Source organism: Pan paniscus, chromosome Y, assembly GCF_029289425.2.
Source record: "Pan paniscus chromosome Y, NHGRI_mPanPan1-v2.0_pri, whole genome shotgun sequence".
Taxonomy (NCBI): Eukaryota; Metazoa; Chordata; class Mammalia; order Primates; family Hominidae; genus Pan; species Pan paniscus.
Genome location: NC_073273.2, coordinates 37,982,154 through 37,999,471, shown reverse-complemented (window position 1 = coordinate 37,999,471; position 17,318 = coordinate 37,982,154). Strand labels below are relative to the sequence as shown.

The following is a 17,318-nucleotide window of genomic DNA, read 5'->3' as shown; positions in this document are numbered from 1 at the left end:
ATATATGTACACATACATATAAATACATGTTATAAATGCACATGTAAATATAAATGTATAACATATAAGCATATATATGTACATGCTTATGTTCACACATGTGTAAATGTACTTGTATATAATGTATGTATGTGCATGCATGTATATAACATATAATACATATATCCATAACATGCACATGCATGTTTACACAACATATACACATACATATAAAACGTGTATATATACACATAACATTAATATATGTACATTTTAAAATAAAAATGTTTATATGTGTATGTATAGTACACATATACATATAAAACATACACATATACATTATGTATATGTACATCATTTTTCAAGGAAAAGCATATTATGGGCTGCTTCTGACTTGCCTGGGGAACATGACTGGTTGTATTTGTTTTATCTGGCTGGTATATTGGTGTCTAAATAAACGACCCTCAGTCATTGTTAAAAAGTCATATGACGTACGGTTAGATATCAAGTCTGTGGCCTAACTCTGAAGTGATGTATTTCTCTATTTAGTGACACAATAAAAGCAGATTTTTCTTTTCCAAAGAACTCTGCACTTTAACCTTTAGAATGTTACACATTTTGCTCCAGATTGAGTTTTTGCTACTGAATAAAACTTTCTATTTTTTATTCTAAAGATACAAGATATCTTCAGAAAGTTACAAGAGGCTGGGCATGGTGGCTCACACTTGTAATCCAGCACTTTGGGAGGCTGAGATGGGAGGATCACTTGAGGCTAGGAGTTTGAGACCAGCCTGGGCAACATGGCAAGATCCTGTCTGAATTTAAAATAAAACAAAATGATAAAATATAGAATGCAATAAAATATAATACAATACAATAAAAAGAAAGATAAAAGAAGCAGATGAGGAAACACCCATGCGAGACTGACAAGGTAGCCTTTGATTCTCTTCCAGGGAGAAGGAATCACAACCTTCCATTCCTGCCCTGATCTCTAGCCCTGGGCAGTGAGCCTGTCTTCAGCGCTTTGCCTGGGCCCTGTTCCCAAACCCAATTTTGCTTTTCATCTCCAGTATCTCTTCAACGTTCACCACATGTACCTTCAGCATCTCTAAGACAAGAATCTAGTGTGGATGCAATGCCTCCCATTTGGTACATCTTCCCTTGTTGATTTTTCTTACACATTACATTTAGAAATCTCCCATGTAAAATATGTACTTGACATTTTCATTGATTATTATTATTATTTTGAAAGGAAATTGCTTATAAAACATCGACAGAAAAGATGCAATTTGAAAAGACGCAGTTTGGCGCAAACGAGTGTTCTGTTGAGAATAAGCCCTCGAGCATCTCTGCAGGAGCAAAAGCTGGCCTGTAAGAAAAAGCCCAAGAAAGTCCAGTTACCTGACATGCAGTTCTGTCAGGGCCAGGCCAGCTGGATTTAGCAGGGAGGCTGCTCCTCAGAAGAAACGTCTTCTTCCTGCCAAAACAGACACGCACTGGCTGTTTTGGCAGCACTGAACGTCTGGGTCACACATGTGCATAGTTGATTCAGTCTGAAAAGCAAAAACAGGAATTCTGGAGAAACAAAGCTAGGTTATCCCAGGAACAGATCAGGCAAGTCCCCAAGGAATGTACTGCTGGCTCTCTGAGGCATCCATAAAAGACCCTCTGTAGGGGTGATTAGACCCAACATGAGGTCGTGGAGGTGACAAAGTCCAGCAGAGTCAAAGGAATGAGAAAAAGATAGTTGGAGAGAGAAAGTGGGACGAGGGGGCCATTGCAAGTGTGGAGGCTGCGAAGGCCCTGAGCTCTGGGCGCCCACCCTATTTATTGGTGCTCAAACAAATAAACAGGTGGTGAGGATGTGGCGGTTGAAAGGAAACAGTGTACAAGTGAATGAGAAACATATGGCTGCTTGAGATAATGGGAGTGCTAGAAGCAAGGAGCCAGCAAGTCTAGCAGAAATGCAAGCCCTGCCTCAGCTTCTCTCCCAACACTCAGCTTTTCTCCCAACATGCCCCCCTTCTCTTTTTCATAAAAACCACCACAGCTGTCACTATTATTAGCATAAGGTGGCCTTTTAAAAAATTAATTGAGCAAGGCAATTGCAGGCTGTGTAGCCCTTAATTGCTGGTTGGTGATCCAGCTTCATTTTTCTTAGACCTTATTCAAAATGGAGTTGCTCTGGTTTGAACGCTTCCTACATATCTCCCCTTTCCCTTTTACAAAAGAACCTTTAATGTTAGCGGTTTCAGGAGGATGAAGGTCCATCTTCTGTAACTTCTTCTTGCTGAATAGGGGTGATGATACTCTTGCCTACGTATTAGGGTCTCTTGTATTCAGGGTAGAGAGGAGTTCGGTTAAAAAGCATTGGTCAGTTAAGCATAGGTAAAACCCTGGCACTCCAGTAGTTTCTCAGCATGGCTTGTACTAGGTGAACCTGGTCCGTGGTTGGGATCCATGGGTCCTTCCAGTCTCCTGTTCCATGGTTGTACACATCTTGAGGGCACCTACATGGTTTGTGTCTCCTGCAAAAACACAAGCATACTTTCACCCCCATGTTAGTAAATCTACTGAAACAGAAGCAAAAACTTTTGTGGCTGTAGCCAGGAGGCATGCCATTGTTGAAGCATTTGTAACTCAGCCTCTGCCTCTTTGGTTAATTACCATGGGATAAAACTTACCATTGATAATGAGAAGCAGGCCCCTTCTGGCAAAAAGCACAGAGAACACAAATTGAGGCTTAAAAGCAATCCTTAAACCTCTTCAATTTGCACTGTACAGGTGGATCCACTGGATGCTGTGATTCATGGTAGAGCTTCAGACGTTTGGTGGGCACCCACACAGGTACCTCATTGTCACCTGGAGAGACAAAAGCAAATCCTCTTCCCCATAAAATTATCTTTCCGTTTCCCCAGCTCTTTGTATGTTCATCCCTCCATATATCTTGTCCAGCCTTTTTCTTATCCTTTTGTCCCATCAGGTGTTGTTCAGCTGCAGTCATGGGTTGATCTTTTTGTAAATTAAAAAAACTTAATGTTAATAAAGCTAAATGCAATTGCATATGTGGTGTCTTATATTCCTGGTCCCCTCCCTTTTGCTTTTGTATTTGAGTTGTTAAAGTACGATTAGCTCTTTCCAGTATTGCTTGTGCTTGTGAGTTATATGGAATACCCATAGTATTGAGAGGTGAAGCCAGCTGGGCTTCTGGGTTGGGTGGGGTCTTGAAGGACTTTTGTGTCTAGCTAAAGGATTGTAAATGCACCAATCAGCACTCTGTGTCTAGCTAAAGGATTGTAAATGTACCAATCAGCACTCTGTAAAAATGCACTAATCAGCACTCTTTAAAATGGACAAATCAGCGCTCTGTAAAATGGACCAATCAGCACTGAGTAAAATGGACCAATCAGCAGGATGTGGGTGGTGCCAAATAAGGGAATAAAACCTGGCCACCCAAACCAGCAGTGGCAACCTGCTTGAGTTCCCTTCCATGCTGTGGAAGCTTTGTTCTTTTGCTCTTCACAATAAATCTTGCTGCTGCTTACTCTTTGGGTCTACATTACCTTTATGAGCTGTAACACTCACTGCGGGGGTCTGCGGCTTCATCCCTGTAGGGGTGGGTTGCCCCTCCACACCTGTGGGTGTTTCTCGTAAGGTGGAACGAGAGACTTAGGAAAGAAAAAGACACAGAGACAAAGTGTAGAGAAAGAAATAAGGGGACCCAGAAAACCAGCATTCAGCATATGGAGGATCCCGCCAGCCACTGAATTCCCTTAGTATTTATTGATCTTTCGTGGGTGTTTCTCCAAGAGGGGGATGTGTCAGGGTCACAAGACAATTGTGGGGAGAGGGTCAGCAGACAAACACGTGAACAAAGGTCTTTGCATCATAGACAAGGTAAAGGATTAAGTGCTGTGCTTTTAGATACGCATCCACATAAACATCTCAATGCTTTACAAAGCAGTATTGCTGCCCGCATGTCCCACCTCCGGCCCTAAGGCGGTTTTTCCCTATCTCAGTAGATGGAGCACACAATCGGGTTTTATACCGAGACATTCCATTGCCCAGGGACGGGCAGGAGACAGATGCCTTCCTCTTGTCTCAACTGCAAGAGGCATTCCTTCCTCTTTTACTAATCCTCCTCAGCACAGACCCTGTACGGGTGTCGGGCTGGGGGACGGTCAGGTCTTTCCCTTCCCACGAGGCCATATTTCAGACTATCACATGGGGAGAAACCTTGGACAATACCTGGCTTTCCTAGGCAGAGGTCCCTGCGGCCTTCCGCAGTTTTTGTGTCCCTGGGTACTTGAGATTAGGGAGTGGTGATGACTCTTAAGGAGCATGCTGCCTTCAAGCATCTGTTTAACAAAGCACATCTTGCACTGCCCTTAATCCATTTAACTCTGAGTTGACACAGCACATGTTTCAGAGAGCACGGGGTTGGGGGTAAGGTCACAGATTAACAGAATCTCAAGGCAGAAGAATTTTTCTTAGTACAGAACAAAATGGAGTCTCCTATGTTTACTTCTTTCTACACAGACACAGTAACAATCTGATCTCTCTTGCTTTTCCCCACATTTCCCCCTTTTCTTTTCGACAAAACCGCCATCGTCATCATGGCCCGTTCTCGATGGTCGCTGTCTCTTCCGAGCTGTTGGGTACACCTGCAGACTAACAACAGACAAAACAGGCACACAAGGATTAATATGAGATTTATAATCGTAGTACTTCCAATGGTCTTAACCCAAGTGACAGGGTTAAGATTTGCGAGGCCATCAGCAACGCCTGCAATTGCCTCAGTTCCTGGCACCAAATTTAAATGGGCTTTTGACGCTTCAAAAATTTGTTCTTTTAATTTGGAAATGTCTAAAGTGAGATTATCTTCTCTTCCCTGTAGATGGCGTCTAACCATGTCCCAGTGATGCTCAGACTCATTATAAATTTGGGGTGTAATACAAAAGTCTGACGTATTCCAGTCACACTGTAACTGGAAACGATGTTCTAAGCTCCTGAGTCTGTCTCCCATCCAAATGACAGTTTGTCTAAGATCATTAATTTGATTTGCCAATTTTTGATCAATACTAGATTGTGAATTCCACAGTCTTGTAGAATTTTTTTGCCAATCATTAACAAAGTTTACTGACTGAACAGAAGAGTGCAATGCAACTCCTACTACAGCAGCCGTAGCTGTGACTGCAATTAATCCCATAATCACTGCAATTAAAGTAAAAATGAATCTTTTGGATCTATTTAAAACAACTTTTAATACTTCAGTCAAAATATGGATGGATGGCGAGGTCTCCCACGGTCGGTCCATGGACACAGGGATCCACATGCCCTCTCTTGCTCTCACCAGCAGAATACGGTGTTGCCAATTAAAAGTTGAATCAATACAAGTAAGCAATCTACAGTTTTCACAGGTTATAGTCTGGGAGTCTGGTTTAATAACTATATTTCCTACAACTAGCATATAAGGGGGCTTTACCCAACTTTGTAAAGGAACTGTTAGACTGGAATTTAGGTCGATAGTATAAAATGGCTTACGATCTCTTGTTTCTAAAGTTTGATTTCCGGACCAAATTCTAATGTGATGTGAGGCCACAGTAAGCCTCCATAATTCTGGGTGTTCAGGACCAGAAACAGGACTTATTATTTTTGGTCTTGGGGTAGAGATTCCTTTTTCTCCCCATTCCCAAGGGTAGAAAGACTGCAATTTTTTATGCTTATGTTTGTCTAAACTTTCTGTTAAGTCACTATCAACAGCTGGACTCACTTGTGCACTTGGACACGACTGAGTTCATCCTGAGCAATTGTGGTAGAATTGACCTCGAGGTGCCCAATCTATAATAGTTCCGAATTCATTGTTTTGTAATATCACTGCACTATTGGCCACACATTCTTCCCAAACTAAAAGTTCTGTATTTTTTGAATCTTTGGGAATTTCCTTGGGGCAAGTTTCCCTTTAGGTCTAAATTTTAATGATCTTTGATAAGAAAAGTCTTGTAAATAATTTACCCGTGGCCTGAGTGACATCCCGCTTACCATGTGATAAGTGAATCTACTGATGGGACTGACAGTAGGTACTTCTACCAACCAATTTTGGACTGCAGGCATTAAACATCCTGGTGCTCTCCCTAGGCAAATAGGAGGATAACGATACCCAGTGGAAATATTTATCATCATCCCTTCTTCCTCAGGTTTGGCAGGGCAGCGATCATCTGTGGGGCCAGGTACCCATACACTATCCTTAACATATACTTCTATAGGATTATCCATCCATGTGACTGGTGTTACCATCTCCACGGAGGTGCTTTTCTTTGCATCTCTGATGGGTTCATTGTAGAACTTCAAATGTCTAGTGGGTATCCAAACAGGAAGCTGATTTTCTCCTGGTGAAACACAAGCAAAACCTCTCCCCCACGTTATCACCTTCCCTATTTCCCATGTCTTATTTTTATTATCTTTCCACCAAATTAGTTTTCCTTCATGTGGGCTGTTCTTTTTACCAGTAAGATGTTGTTCTGCAGAAGTAGTAGTCTGATTTCTATAAATGTTTAAAAAATTTAAAGTATAGAGTGCTAGATTAAGTTGCATCTGAGGAGTGGTACACTCCTTACTGTCTCCCCCTTCTTTTTGTTTAACTAATTGAGTTTTGAGTGTTCTATTAGTTCTTTCAACTATGGCCTGTCCTTGGGAATTATAAGGAATTCCTGTTGTATGTGAAATTTTCCACTGACTTAAGAATTTTTGGAAAGCTTTACTACAATATCCTGGTCCATTGTCAGTTTTGATTTTTTCTGGAACTCCCATTACAGCAAAACAAGACAATAAATGTTTTTTAACATGGGAAGTACTTTCTCCTGTTTGGCAAGTTGCCCATATGAAATGTGAATAAGTATCAATGGTTACATGAACATATGATAATCTTCCAAATGAAGGTACATGCGTGACATCCATTTGCCATAATGCATTAGGACACAGACCTCTGGGATTAACTCCTGCCTCTTGAGTAGGCAGGTGTAAGACTTGACACTGGGTGCAATGTTGTACAATATCTTTTGCCTGTTTCCACGTGACGTCAAATTTGTTGTTTAATCCTGCTGCATTTACATGAGTCAAAGCATGAAGTTCTTGTGCTTTTATGAATGCAGATGATACCAGTAAGTCAGCTTGTTCATTTGCTTTAGTCAAAGGCCCTGGTAAACTAGTGTGTGCTCGAATATGAGTAATATAAAATGGGAAATTTCTTTTTCTTACAGTTTGTTGTAATAAATTGAATAGCTGGTTTAACTGATCATCCATGCTATATTTAATTAGAGCTGTCTCAACATCCCTTGTAGCCTGTACTACATATGCAGAATCTGATATAATATTGATAGGTTGGTCAAAATCTTGTAACACCGTAATGACTGCAACCAACTCTGCTCTTTGAGCTGATTGATATGGAGTTTTGATTACTCCTTCTTTTGGCCCTGTGTAAGCCACTTTTCCATTGCTGGAACCATCAGTAAATACTGTTAGAGCATTTTCTAAAGGTTCACATCTGGTAATTTTAGGTAATAAATCTCGACCCCACAGATTAAGAGGAATTGAAGTAATCATTGGCTGAACAGTACTTTCTTGATTATCTGGCCCTAAGCAATGTAAAATCTCAGTACTTTGTTACACTTCTGAGGCTGTGCCTATGCCGACAAGTCCTGTAACAGCCTTTTGTTTAGGCCAACTTTTTGGCCACTGATTTAAAGCAATGATAGAGACATCTGCTCCAGTGTCTACCAACCCTTCAAACTGTTTTCCTTGAATAATGGCCTTACACACAGGTCTGTTCTCTGAGAACTGACTTGCCCAATATGCAGCCTTTCCTGTCAGATCAGTGCTTCCAAACCCTCCTATTCTTTTTATTTCAGTATTTCCACCCTTAATATATGGCAGGAGTAATAATTGAGCAATCCTGTCTCCTGGACTGGCACTCCAAGGAATTGAAGAGCAAATAACCAACTGAATTTCACCTTTATAGTCTGAATCAACCACACCAATATGAATTTGAACTCCTTTTAGATTTAGACTTGATTTTCCCAAGATTAGTCCTACAGTCCCCTCAGGCAGTGGGCCATATACCCCTGTGGGGATTTTTTGTGGGGGCTCCCCTGGAAGCAGAGAGACTGCTTGTAGAGTACATAAATCTACTGCTGCACTGCCACTTGTGGCGGGGGACAATTGTTGTATTGTGGTAACTGGCTTATTCCCTGAAACACTTGGGACAGTGGGGGTTGTTGTCCCTGAAAACCCTGAGGAACAAATGGCTGAATTGGGAATGCCCCAGTTTGTTGTGGGGCCTGAGGCTGGCCCCTTTGCTCATTTCCCGACAATGGTTGCCCATTTTTATCAAATTTAGAACGACATTGACTAGCCCAATGTTTTCCTTTTTTACATCTTGGACATAAGTCAGGTGGCTCTCTACCTGTTGTGGTAGTAGCTTGAATAGTTATATTCTGTTTAATTAAGACTGGGCAATTCTTTTTTAAGTGACCAATTTGACCACAATTATAACATTTTCCTCCAAATGTTCTAACTTGTCCTCCTAAAACAACTCCTGTTATTGCTTGAGCCATAAGCATAGCTTTATGCATAGCTCCTCCGATTCCATCACAGGCTTTTACATATTCTGAGATTACATCTGATCCTGCAGGAACCTTTCCTTTTAATGGCTTAATGGCTGATTGACACTCAGGATTGGCGTTTTCATATGCCATCAACTCCACTATGACCTTACGGGCTTTTTCATCAGCAATTGACTTTTGAGCAACATCTTGGAGCCTTGCCACAAAATCAGGGTAGGGCTCTTTTGAACCTTGTCTTACTGTATTAAATGAGGGGCAGGCGCTTCCTGGGTCTTGGATTTTTTCCAAGGCTCTAAGGAAGATAGCTCTAACTTGCTCAATGGCCTCATTTTGCATTAATGCTTGTTGACTAATAGTACTCCAATTTTGACCTGTTCCTAATAGTTGATCTGCATCTATGTTAACTGGAGGATTGGCAGCCCTATTTCTTCGGACCTGTTCTTGTACCCCATCAATCCACCAAGTCTTAAATTGTAAAAATTGAGAGGGTGAGAGAGACAATTTTGCCAGAATCTCCCAATCATGAGGAATGAGTCTATGTCCATGAGCAATGGAATCTAATAATGTCCTCATATAAGGGGAGTTGGGTCCATACTGTTTTACTCCCTCTTTCATATCTTTAAGCATTTTTATTGAAAAAGACTTATATCTGGACTTAACTGTGAGAGGCTCTCCCTCTTAGGCTCCTTCTCCAGGTGGCATCGGTTCTAACGTTACTGGGAATTGCCACACCTCAGTATCTCCTTCCTTTCTTGATTTATCAATAATTTCATGTAATTCACTACCCTGTCTACTAGGTGGTGCCATAGGATTAAGTCTCCTAGTGGGCGGCTGAGGGTATGGCGCCCTGCCCTGTGGTGCTGGGGGCATTCCTGGATATCCATACTGACTTTCTGGGGGTGGCCGATACTGAAGTTCAGCCAGCGGCCAGTATTGATAGGCTACTGGGCGGTTGGGTCTTATTTTCTTTAACCTGCATTTGAGGTTGTAATGTTACGGGCACCTGACCTGTTGGAAGAGGACTTGGCCCTTGTGGTTTAGACTCTGATGGCCCCACTAATTCGGGACCTTTTCCTTCTAATTTTAACGTTTCAGGATATATCACCTCCTGTAATTGATTATAGTCAACATTTTGCGTTGACTGAGCCATTACCAGCTCTGCTACATATTCGCAATATAAACCTTCCATTTCTTTTTGGGATTTTTTCCTTGTCTTTTCATTACAATCTATTAAACAGCTTCCAGGGGCATCAGAAACTGAAACGGTATCTTCTTCTGTTTGAAATGGTTCTAAAGCTGCTTTAATAATGGCCCAATCATTCCATACTGTAAGTGGAATGATATTACCCTTCCTACCTGCTTGTTTTAGTATCTTACCAATTCTTTTCCAATCTTTTAGATCTAAAGTTACTTGTTCTGGAAACCATGGGCAAAATTGTTCTATTATTTGAAATAGCTTGATTAGATTTTTTGTAGATACTTTAACTCCCCCTCTTTTTAAAAGAATTTTAATAAAGCTGAGATAAGAGGCATATTTACTTTTAATTTTACTTTTAGTTTGCCCCATTATCATCCTAGCTTCCTCCAAGTGCACAAGCTTACCGTAAGGCTGACTGTAGACGTACTCGGGATCTCTCATCGACTTGTCCTCAATGACCACGCTTGAGCTTACCTTCACCCTAGAGAAAAGCCTCCATGTTGGGCACCAGATGTAGCGGTGGGTTGCCCCTCCACACCTGTGGGTGTTTCTTGTAAGGTGGAATGAGAGACTTGGGAAAGAAAAAGACGCAGAGACAAAGTATAGAGAAAGAAATAAGGGGACCCGGGGAACCAGCATTCAGCATATGGAGGATCCCGCCAGCCACTGAATTCCCTTAGTATTTATTGATCTTTCGTGGGTGTTTCTCCAAGAGGGGGATGTGTCAGGGTCACAAGACAATTGTGGGGAGAGGGTCAGCAGACAAACACGTGAACAAAGGTCTTTGCATCATAGACAAGGTAAAGGATTAAGTGCTGTGCTTTTAGATATGCATCCACATAAACATCTCAATGCTTTACAAAGCAGTATTGCTGCCCGCATGTCCCACCTCCAGCCCTAAGGTGGTTTTTCCCTATCTCAGTAGATGGAGCACACAATCGGGTTTTATACCGAGACATTCCATTGCCCAGGGACGGGCAGGAGACAGATGCCTTCCTCTTGTCTCAACTGCAAGAGGCATTCCTTCCTCTTTTACTAATCCTCCTCAGCACAGACCCTGTACGGGTGTCGGGCTAGGGGATGGTCAGGTCTTTCCCTTCCCATGAGGCCATATTTCAGACTATCCCATGGGGAGAAACCTTGGACAATACCTGGCTTTCCTAGGCAGAGGTCCCTGCGGCCTTCCGCAGTTTTTGTGTCCCTGGGTACTTGAGATTAGGGAGTGGTGATGCCTCTTAAGGAGCATGCTGCCTTCAAGCATCTGTTTAACAAAGCACATCTTGCACCGCCCTTAATCCATTTAACTCTGAGTTGACACAGCACATTTCAGAGAGCACGGGGTTGGGGGTAAGGTCACAGATTAACAGAATCTCAAGGCAGAAGAATTTTTCTTAGTACAGAACAAAATAGAGTCTCCTATGTCTACTTCTTTCTACACAGACACAGTAACAATCTGATCTCTCTTGTTTTTCCCCACACATCCCTGAAGTCAGTGAGATCACAAACCCACCAGGAGGAACAAACAACTCTGGACTTGCCACCTTTAAGAGCTCTAACACTCAACGCAAAGGTCTGTAGCTTCACTCCTGAAGTCAGTGAGACCACGAACCCACTGGAAGGAAGAAACTCCAAACACATCAGACGAGATCGGGCACATTTAGGGTGGTACGGCCGTAGACTCCAAACACATCTGAACATCTGAAAGAGCAAAATCTGGACATACCACTTTAAGAACTGTAACACATACCATGAGGGTCTGCAGCTTCATTCTTGAAGTCAGTGAGACCAAGAACCCACTGGAAGGAATAAATTCTGGACACTGTATGGGTAATGTTCTATTGTTGAAAAAATATAGCCATGGCTTTACAACAGTATCCTGGGCTGTTATCGGTTTTGATTTTTTCTGGGATTCCCATAACTGAAAAGCTAGATAAAAGGTGTCTTTTAATATGAGCTGTAGCTTCCCCTGTTTAACATGTGGCCTGATAAAATGTCAATAGGTATCTACTGAAACATGAACAAAGGACAGTTGTCCAAAAGCAGAAATATTTGTTACATCCATCTGCCAATGGAATTTGGAGATTAACCTCTTGGGTTAACTCCTGTTCCTTAATGTGGCTGATGCAGGACTTGGCAGGCAGAACAGTGTTACACAATTTCTTTAGAACAGTAAAAGCAAATTTTTCATAATCTTGGGCAGCCAGAGGAATGGTAAAAAAAGCAATACTTTAGATCTATTACTGAGAGGCCACTATTTAGGCATCATTGTTGGGGAGGGCAGCCTGGTTGTGAGAGGTGAAGCTGGCTGGGCTTCTAGGTTGGGTGGGGACCTGGAGAACTTTTCTGTCTAGCTAAAGGATTGTAAATGCACCAATCAGCACTCTGTGTCTAGCTAAAGGTTTGTAAACACACCAATCAGCACTCTGTAAAAATGCACCAGTCAGTGGTCCGTGTCTAGCTAAAGGTTTGTAAAAGCACCAATCAGCACTCTGTAAAATGAACTAATCAGCACTCTGTAAAATGGACCAATCAGCAGGATGTGGGCAGGGCCAAATAAGGGAATAAAAGCTGGCCACCTGAGCCAGCAGTGGCAACCCGCTCAGGTCCCCCTTCACATTGTGGAAGCTTTGTTCTTTTGCTCTTCACAATAAATCTTGCTGCTTCTCACTCTTTGGGTCCACACTAGCTTTATGAGCTATAACACTCACAGCAAAGGATTACAGCTTCACTCCTGAAGTCAGTGAGACCACAACCCACCAGGAAGAATGAACAACTCCATATGCGCCACCTTTAAGAACTGTAACACTCACCATGAAGGTCTGCAACTTCACTGCTAAAGTCAGCAAGACCACAAACCCAGCGGGAGGAATGAACAACTCTGGATGTGCCATCTTTAAGAACCCTTAACACTCACTGCAAAGGTCTGCAGCTTCAGTCCTGAAGTCAGCAAGACCATGAACCCACCAGAAGGAAGAAACTCCGGACACATCTGAACATCTGAAGGAACAAACTCTGGACACACCATCTTTAAGAACTGTAACACTCACCGCAAGGGTCTGCAGCTTCATTCTTGAAGTTAGCAAAGCCAAGAACCCATTGGAAGGAACCAATTCTGCAGACAGTTGTAGCACAACCATGGGTTGAATCACAGGATTAACAGCACTTAAATCTGTTAACATTTTCCATTTCCCTGATTTTTTTCTTAATGACAAATACAGGAGAATTCCAAGGGGAGAAAACAGGCTCTGTATGTCCCTTTTGCAATTGTTCCTGCACCTGTTCTTTTAAAGCCTCCAGTTTTTTCTGTTTCAGCGGCCATTGCTCCACCCAAACCTTGGCAGTTAGCCAAACAGGAATGAGAGTTGGAGGCTTAATGAAAAATGATACCCCAATCTGGTCCAATCTGTTGGCCCTTTTAATTCTAAAGATTCTGATTGGCCAATTATCATTTTCTAGTCCTTTTCCCAGGTGATATCCCATATTTTTCATCATTTGTCTACTATTATTACTCTACTGATCCATAGGAATAGAAATTTCAGCATCCCATTGTTGCAATAAGTCTCTACCTCATAAATTAAGAGAAATAGATGTAATGATAGCCTGAATTGTCTCTTCCTGACCATCCAGCCCTTGACATGGTAAAATCAAGGAAAACTGAAAAATTTCTGAGGCAGCTTCTACTCTAACAATACTGATGGTTGCCTTTTGCTTAGGCCAGTGCCAGGGCCATTGATTTATAGCAATAATAGAGACATCAGTTCTAGTATCTACTAGTCCTTCAAAATATTTTCCCTGAATAGTTACTGTGCAAATAGGTCTTTTGTCAGACACTTGATTAATCCAATACACAGCTTTTCCTGCTGGATAAGTATTACCAAAGCCTCCAGTTTTTTTCATTGTGCTGCTTCCTAGTTTCATGTAAGGTAGCAGCAACAACTAAGCAATTCTTTCCCCTGGAGAGGCAGACCACAGATTTGAGGAACTAATAATTAATTGAATTTCTCTGGTATAGTGAGAGTCAATTAATCCCTTATGCACAGTAACACCTTTTAAATTTAGACTAGAACTTCCAAGAAATAAACTGACTGTTCCTGAGGGTAAGGGTCCGCTAACTTCTGTGAGGACCTTCTCTGGTGGCTCCCTAGGAAGTGTGAACTAAAAGGTGAGTTACATACATGTTTACAAAACACAATTGGACATTTTCCATTATTTTGAGATAAACCAAAGTAAATTTTAAAGTTTCATTTGGAGATTTAAAAGCTGAAAATACTTTCAGCAAATTCTTAAATCTTAGGAAAGTATATATAGTCCATTGTCTATAAAATCATTTGCCTTTTTGACCTAAAAATTTTAATACTTGAATTTAATAGGTTTTTCTTCTGGAAAAGTTCTTTGGCATTCAAGTAAAATCAATATTTTCAGAGTAGTCACCTGCATCACACTGGAATGACTGCTTTAATTTCTAAATCATCAGTTAGTGTAACCCAGGGATACTGATGGCCTTGATACATAATTTAGTCTTGTTACTATAGTGTGTGGTAATAAGGGCTTTGGGGGGCATCATCTGACCCCATTTCTTTTTACCACAATGGTTCCTGCTACAATGTCATAGGCTATTCAATTATGTGGAAAAAACAGCAGTGTGATGCAATCAGGGAAAAAAGAAGCTATAGAAAAATTCTTGATCAAAGCTCATATAGCAGACATTGTAATGCTAACAGTTGAGGAAGAAATCACTAAAACCTGACTTGGTGCAATAAGCACTACTAATATATCACATGTCACAACTCGAAGCCCCAGCAGGAACTTCCCTGGGGTAGATCCACCTGCTCCCCAAATGCAAATTATCTCATCAAACAAACAAATAATCTGTATATAAGAGCCACAACCATTATTTTCTGCAAGTCTTCCATTGATGTGTCTTCATCTATTTCTTCCATTATATAATGCATAGCAAACTTAGAGGTATCATTTATCCCACTGAGGTGCATAATGCTTAAGACAATTATTGTTTTCACAAAGAAAAGAATAAAGAAATCCATCTTCTCTGCCATAAATCTGTGGCCCAAGGATGGAATAATGTATTCTCTGCCTGCCTGTCACTGAGGGTCACTTGGGCTTCTCAAAGGGGCTGTAGATCCTCCCTTCATCACTGGAGTGGCCTGGACTGATGGCTACACATGAGGAGCCCAGGGTCCCAGGCCTGCAACTGGAGCAGGGGTGCTGATGCCAGCAGCTGTCCCCAGGTCAGGCCTGGTACACTAGACTGGAAGTAGAAGGGTTTATAATAGCCCATGTGCAGGGATGGTGGCACTGCCCGAAGGGAAGCTCTGTGGGAATGGTTGGGGCCTGCAGCAGGCAGGGAAGGTGGCTGGGCCACTGCACCAGGTGACATAGCTGCAGCAGAACTCCCACAGCCAGTCATGCACTTGCCAGGAGCATTCTTGGGTGCTCAGCTGCCCCACTCTCTCCCATGGCACCAGTGCCTTGGGCACTTCACAGCCTGCCTGCCCCTGCAGCCCTGCACCAGAGCTGGAGGCTGCCTCCCCACACTTCCTGATCTTGCTGGGCAGCTCTGATTTGTTGGTGGTGGCAGCTGTGAGGCTGGGGGCTGTGGGCCAGCCCAGGGCCTGGGGTTCAGCCTGGGGTTGACACGGGGGCATGGGACAGTGGCAGCAGAAGGGCCTCTCAGGGAAGGGATGGGCTTGTGGTCCTCTCTGCCCTTGTCATGACTGGGAGAGCAGCCTCAGGCTTCCTTGGGCACCTCTGCCATTGTCACCTCAGAAGCACCCTCCATGGTATCTGTCACTGCTCCATCTTGATACGCATTTTTAAAATCTCTTCCAATTCTCTCCCATTCATCCAACTCCATAGCCCCCTGTTCAGGAACCATGGGCAAAACTTCTTTACTGCACTAAAGAGTGATAATAAATTCTGAGTACTTGTAGCAGGATAATTAAGGAATCAGAGAGACCTAGGGGTTGAGGAGGAATTATTTAATTATTTAGGTGCACCGACCCAGTCAGATTAACACCCAAAGAACTGAGCTGTGAACAGAGTCAAGCTACCTTTTAAGCATTTTGTGGGGTTGGAGGAGATCTGTGCAGGGTGAAGCATATTACAGAAGAGAGAAACAAAGACAGTTATTCAATTGAGATATGCATTACATCAGTTCTTACTTTTCAAGAAACAACATGTTTTACGACTTGAGATTATCTGCCTAGTGACTTTGCAGCTGCACAGCTAGAGAAACAGGGTCTTCACAATACCTGGGAAAGGGAGAGATAAGGCTCACTAGCCACAGAAAAACAGGCAGTTAATTTTAAAGGACTTCAGCTCTTTCTCTTCCTCAGGGGGAACTGCGTTTTCTTATATACGACTGAGTTTTTGCTTACACGTTCTTTAATTTCTTTCAATTCCTCTTCCATTTCCCCCATTTGGTGCTTTTTAAAACAAAGATGTTAATAGAAAGCACCACTATTTGCCATCTCTTCCCGGAGCTGAGCTGTTTCTTTTATTGGCAGTGGCTGATATTTGGTTAATGCCGTCAATAGCATGGTAGTGTTTTGGGTTACTACTGCCTCTATAGTTGACAAATACTCCTAATATACAGGGGTAAAAGGCAAGGGAGGATGAGGCAGATGCCAAGAATAAACAAAAATCCACCAATGAGGGTTTTGAATCCCCCAAACATTGAGAACCATCCTCCAAACAAGGAATCCAGGGACCATCCAGACCAAGTCTGAACTGGAACATGGGCCAACTTGCACATTCTAGCTGTGGTTTCCATTAGAGCTTGGCCATTATCATCCATTTCCAGGCAACAACTGGTTAAATTAAATTTTCCACATACTCCTCCTTCTGAGGCTAAGAGGTAATCTAAAGCCAATCTATTCTGATATGTAGCATTTCTCATTTGTGTTGCTTGTGTTATCAATAAATCTAGTTTCCTTGACATTTCATTGGTTATTATTTCAAGGACTGCCTGCAACCTTATGATGCAGTTGAGCATATAGATTGGGGTGCGGTATTCCCATGACCCAACTTGCGCTCAGATAACGGGCCCATACTATTTAATGATTCTTTCAGGAGGCCATTCATTATCCTTCCAGTCTCCTATGTCTACATCCTTTTTGACATTTGTGTCTATTTTTGTCATTATGCTTTTTCTAGTTCTTTTATTTTCATCATAAACTGGATACTCTAAGAGTTCTCCTTGCTTTAGAGGAATTAGAAAGAAGGATGGCTTGATTGTTTCTAACACACAGGCCCCTGTCCATTTAGCCAGCAGTTGCCAATAGGCCTATGCTCCACAGACCCAATACAGGCCAGAGGGTGCTTTCTAAGCATTTGGAGCCTCTAGCTGATGCCAAGAGTGGCTTAGAGTAGAGAACCAAGAGAAAGGGTTTGGATCTGCTAAGTAGGAGTTGTTCTGGGAGTTTCTCCGTAGAGTTTTGTTTTTACTCTCATCATAATACCGTTGCCCTAGGCTTATTGTTTTTCCCATTGCCTCTGTGAAA

At 42.2% G+C, this 17,318-nt stretch overlaps 1 pseudogene; it reads right to left on the bottom strand.

The window, feature by feature from the left end:
• Nucleotides 1-14,358: 14,358 nt before the first annotated feature.
• On the bottom strand, nucleotides 14,359-15,571 carry LOC129395549 (protein FAM8A1-like; annotated as a pseudogene).
• Between the last annotated feature and the right edge of the window lie 1,747 nt (nucleotides 15,572-17,318).